The 5672-nt window shown below is 53.1% G+C and overlaps 1 long non-coding RNA gene across 1 annotated transcript; it reads right to left on the reverse strand.

Moving 5' to 3' along the window:
* Window positions 1-582: 582 nt before the first annotated feature.
* LOC117071356 lies at window positions 583-4506 on the reverse strand. Its single transcript, XR_004432256.1, has 2 exons — window positions 3340-4506; window positions 583-996 (listed from the first exon to the last, which is right to left on the reverse strand). It is a non-coding gene; the product is annotated as an uncharacterized LOC117071356 (long non-coding RNA).
* Window positions 4507-5672: the final 1166 nt, after the last annotated feature.

Here is a 5672-nt window from a genome sequence, read left to right on the forward strand (position 1 = left end):
GGTACAGCTGCTAGCACAATGATCGATCAATCATGGCCATTGTTGCTATCGCCATTGTCATTAGCAGTAGCAATGACGGTGGTGCTCTAGCCCCATTGGCACCGATCCCGGAACCCTGTTCTGGGGGTGAACCTTGAGGAATGTAAAAGGCTTCCAAGCAACAGACTAAAAAAAAATAGTTTCCTTTACTGAAGAGCAAAAAGCAGAAGCCTTAAGTTGCATCTTTATTTCTTGAGATTTTAATTTTAAGTTTTTGAGACGGAGTCTCGCTCTGTCACCCAGGCTGGAGTGCAACGGCACGATCTTGGCTCACTGCAAGCTCCACCTCCCAGGTTCACGCCATTCTCCTGCCTCAGCCTCCCGAGTAGCTGGGACTACAGGTGCCTGCCACCATGCCCGGCTAATTTTTTTTTTTTTTTGTATTTTTAGTAGAGATGGGGTTTCACCGTGTTAGCCAGGATGGTCTCGATCTCCTGACCTCAGGATCCACCCACCTTGGCCTCCCAAAGTGCTAGGATTACAGGCGTGAGCCGCTGTGCCTGGCCTATATCTTGAGGTTTTAAAAAAATGTGATAAATGATGAATAAAATTTACCATTTCAATCATTTGAGTTGTATAATTCAGTGGCATTAAGTAAATCTGTAAAGTTATACAAGCATCACCACCATCCATTTCCAGACATTTTGCCGTCCCAAAGAGAAATTATGTACACATTCAACAGTTAACTCCCCACCACTCCCAACTCAACGGGCAGTGTGGGAAGGGACACTATGCAAGGTGAAGACCCTCCCCAGCATCCTGCTACTGCCTGCTCAGCTGTCACCCGTCCGGCAGAACGCTGAAACTCAGCCACAAGCTGCTGCTACCATCTGCAGCATATAACGAAGGGAAAATTCAGCAAGTATGTGCTTCTTTAGCCTCCTCCCTTAATACTACACCTTCAGAATTAAAATTGTGGTGGACAACTAAATGCGATGTGGTGTCCTGCATGGGATCCTGGAACAGAAAAGAAACATGAAGAAAATCTGAACACACTGGACGTGGAGGCTCATGCCAGCAACTCCTGGGCCAAGGCAGGAGGATCGCTTGAGCCCAGGAGATCAAGGATGCAGTGAGCCGTGTTCATGCCACTGTACTCAAGCCTGGTGAGAGAACGAGACCCCATCACTCAAAAAAAATTATAGGCGGGCGGATCACTTGAGTACAGGAGTTCAAGACCAGCCTAGCCAACATAGCAAAACCCCATCTCTACCAAAAACACAAAAAATAGCTCAGTGTGGTGTCACATGCCTGTAATCCCAGCTACTTGGGAGGCTGAGGCACAAGAATCGCTTGAACCCAGGGGTTGGAGGTTGCAGCGAGCTGAGGTTGTGCCACTGCACTCCAGCCTGGGCAACAGAGGGAGATTGTGTCTCACAGTAAATAAATAAATAAAATCATGACTATAGGCCGGACGTGGTGGCTCACGCCTGTAATCCCAGTACTTTGGGATGCCGAGGCGGATGGCTCACCTGATGTCAGGAGTTCGAGACCAGCCTTGCCAACATGGCGAAACCCCGTCTCCACTAAAAACACAAAAATTAGATGGGCCTGGTTGTACGTACCTTAATCCCAGCTACTCGGGAGGCTGAGGCATGAGAATTGCTTGAACCCAGGAGGTAGAGGTTGCAGTGAGCCGAGTTCGTGCCACTGCACTCCAGTATGGGTGACAGAGTAAGACTCTGTCTCAAAAAAAAAAAAAAAAAAAAAAAAAAATATATATATATATATATATAGTAATGTCTATTTAACAAAGAAAGTCAAAATTGTCACTGTTGAGCCTCTTGGGGCCCCCAGGTCATAGGTGCTGGGGTAGGGTACAACATTCCTTCCCTTTCAGAGGGACTTACCAGCAAAGAAAGGGGGTACTATTTTCTTTATGAATCAGTATAATTTCCCCTCCAAACCTCCCCTCATTCAGGCAGCTAGGCCAGAGCTTGCCATGGCTCTTAGCAGGGATTGTTACAACAGAACACAGAAGAGCAAGAGCCAATTCCTTGCTTTTGACCTTCCAGAGGTTTGTGAGCACAGGAGGCCCATGGTGGCTCAGAGGTGCCTTTGTGGAAATGAGGAAAAGGCACCTCTCCACTTCTTTGTAGGCAGGTCCAAGCCAGGACAGGCAATGTGCCAATTTCACTGCCACTGGCTCACTAAACATCTGCATAACCTTGTGGGGCAGCCTTGGAGCTGAGAGCTGAGCCAGGGATGGTGTGGAGGGAAGTGGATACATCAGAGCCAGAGTTTCTCTGGCAATATCCCACAGGCCAGGATGGGGTCAGGGATGGGAGAATCAGAGGACAGGCAGGAAGGTGAGGTGCTTGAACAGAGGCAGCTGCCCTGGCCTGGGCAAAGATGATAGAGACACTGAGGGTGGTTTGGGGTTCTGGGAGCAAAGGGCATAGCTCCTTCTTGCTCCTGAGAGGTGTGTAGCTCAGTGAGAACAGCAAGAAAGCTGCTGGGGGCTGCTTGGGAAGGAGGCCTGAGACCACCTGGCAGTTATAAAGCAGCAGGGTGTGGAGGCAGCTGAAGGGAAGCTAGATGTGGAGTAGGACACTCCATCCTGGAGTGAGATGGCCTCCACAGATGCCAGTGGAGATGGACAAGGTGACAGGGGACCAGACTCCCCACCCACACCACCCATGACTTGGCTGCCACAACCCCTAGAACTGAAGGGTGGGATCCTGAGATTGAGTTTCTGTCCCCCTGTGGAATGGAAACTTGAAGCGAAAGTGAAGGGAAGGTGCCTTCATGAAGAGGAAAAGTTTCCAGGATAGTGGGCCTACGGTTGGTGATCTGGAATGGCATGCATCCAATTCTACCTTTGGAATACCTCCCAAACCCAACTCCTTTCCCGTTTGCACTGCTGCCACTGTGGTCCAAGCCACCCACATCTCTGGATTATCTCTGTAGCCCCCCCACCCTCCAAGGGCTCTCTGCCCCTACTCTGGTCTCAAAGAGTTAATTCTCAACAGACCAGCAGAGTGCACCCGCTACAATGCAGAGACCAGGTCAGTCCTTAAAATCCTGCAATGGCTTTATGCCACCGAGTCCTTTCGGTGGCCACGTATTACCTCTCTGACCACCACCTAGTACTCAAACCCACGCTCACACCACTGCGTGATCACTTCCACCCCAGGGCCCTTGCACACCATGAGCCCCCGGCCTGCAACGGCCTTCCTTCACTTCCTTCATAGTCACCTTCCCAGTAAAGCCTTCCCTGCCTCTTTTGTAAATTTCTCCCCAGCCTCTATACCCTTCCCACCTCTCTCCCCATCTTTAGCTTTTCCCTGTATCACTTACTTCAACACAGCGTAGATTCTGTTGAAGGCAGGGATTTCTGCCTCTTGTTTAACGCTAGCTGCCCAGTGCCTAGAAAAGTGCCTGGCATCCAGTAGGTGTTCGATAGATATTTATAGAGCTAAATGAACTAAGCTTAGGAGGGGGCAGTTGTTTTCTTTGGGCCTTTGCCCATTTCACTCCCTCCTTCTCGTTCCAGCTTCTAGGTTTCTCATTCCCTCTGCTTCTCCTCCTTTGCTGGCTCTGGCCTGCAGCCCTCCTGCCTCTGGTGTAAAGGGCTCAAAACATCGGACAGGTCTGCCGCCGTGGGGAGGAGACCCTGACTGAGAAGCCAGGGCCTCCGCCTGCAGGGTCACCAGTATCTTGGGCAGGCTGGGGTGTCGCTGGGGCTTGGGTGACTCCACCAGGCATGGAGAGGGTGGGTACTCCCAGCTGGCTCGCCAACCCTCGCTTCTTGCCTCGCAAGAGCAAGCCGGCGGAGGGTCTGTGGGTCAAGCAGGGTCCAGCTCTGGTTTCACCACTTCCAGGCTGTGCGCCCTCAGCTAGGCCTCTCCTCGCTTATATGGCTTGCGGACACTTCTGACCCTCACTGAGGTCGTGAAGATGACAAAAGTGGTCCACAACTGGTGGCGTCGGGCCCGCCGCATACCCACCATGTACGACTGGCCGCTAAGTCAGCCGAGGCCTGGAGCTTGGCTCCACAACTCAGTCCACGGTCAGCTTTCCCGGACTGCTCCGTCTCGCGAGGCCATCGCCCCATTCATATTCGGCAGGGCATTTCCACGCGTCCCAACTCAGGCAAGCAAGCCCTAGAGAACCCTTTTTCGGGCCACACTGTGCCCACTTCACTAGAGAGGGAACCGAGGTCCAAGTCACTGGGAGAGGAACACATGACGTATTGAGCTCTTTCCTTAGCAAGTGACCTAACCCGCCTTGCCCAAGGCCGCGAGCAGAGGGCCAGGCCGGAAGTGCGCTAGCTCTGCTGTTCCGAGGCCCGCCAGTCTCCGAACCCTGGTCTCAGAACGAGGTCTCTCTGGCCCTTGCCCGCCGCAGCCAAAGCCTTGTTCCAGGACTACACCAGAGGGGTCACACGACCTCGGTCGGCTCGGTCACGTGTCCCGCAGTCCGGTCATGTGCACCCTCCGACCAATCCCAGCAGCCAGGAAGGAGAGGCATTGTGATTGGTCCATGCCCCCCAGGGGGCGCGCCTCTGGCTGAGGAGGGCCCTCCCCGTTCTCACCGCTATGTTCCGCGTGAACTCACTCTCTCGCGAGATTGGGCGCATGACTGGTGCTGTCAGGTCCCACAATGCACCGGCCGGAGGCGGGGCGGTCCTGCATTGGCGCAGCCTGGCGCGCCGTTTGCGTCATCTCTGGGTGTCGCCCTTGAGATTGGGGCATGTTTCGCTGAAATCCTGCACTCGTCTCTGGGTATCCTGGAGAAGAGAACGAATTTGTCCTGGGCCCAGGAGTTTAGGCTCGTCGTCGTCCCCTCCTTGCCTCTAAGGCCGTCTCCTCGCGACAGCCTCTGAAACCGTCGGCTCTTTCCTCGTTTTTGTCACGGCCTGGCTTGCATTCCAAGCCAGGCACTCATTTCATGTTTATTGTTCCAGATGGACTAGGGGTTCTTAAACCGTGGTCCATGGCTGGGCTTCTGGGGTCGTGACCCCCTTCAAATAATATGCAGTATGTAGGTTGTTGTGGGTGCTGCTTTTGGAGGTGGTGCGTGGCTGCTATCACACTTAACTGCTGGATACCGTCACAGGACTGGCAGGGCCCTACTGTGGCCGTCAGTGCGCTCTTTGTCAGCACAGAGCCTGACGCAGATGTCCAAAGGTGCTGATTAGACAGAAGCGAATATCCCAACTGTTATCCGCTGCACACACCTCGGTCTACTCTTTTGGGACTACTTGCTGTTACCTGCACACACCTTTTTTTTTTTTTTCTTTTGAGACACGGTCTCGCTCTGGCGCCCAGGCTTGAGTGCAGTGGCGCGATCTCGCCTCACTATAGCCTCGACCTCCCGGGCTCAAGCGACACTCCTGCCTCAGCCTCCCAAATAGCTGGGACTACAGGCCTGCGTCACCACGCCCGCCTATTTTTTTTTTTTTTTTTTGAGACGGAGTCTTGCTCTGTTGCCCAGACTGGAGTGCGGTGGCGTGATCTCGGCCCACTGCAACCTTTGCTTCCCGGGTTCAAGCGATTTTCCTGCCTCAGCCTCCCTAGTAGTTGGGGTTATAGGCGCTCGCCACCACACTTGGCTAATTTTTGTATTTTTACTAGAGACGGGGTTTCACCATGTTGGCCAGGCTGTTCTCGAACTCCTGACCGCCTCCG

This window comes from Trachypithecus francoisi, unplaced genomic scaffold (genome assembly GCF_009764315.1).
Source record: "Trachypithecus francoisi isolate TF-2019V2 unplaced genomic scaffold, Tfra_2.0 Lachesis_group3, whole genome shotgun sequence".
Taxonomy (NCBI): domain Eukaryota; kingdom Metazoa; phylum Chordata; class Mammalia; order Primates; family Cercopithecidae; genus Trachypithecus; species Trachypithecus francoisi.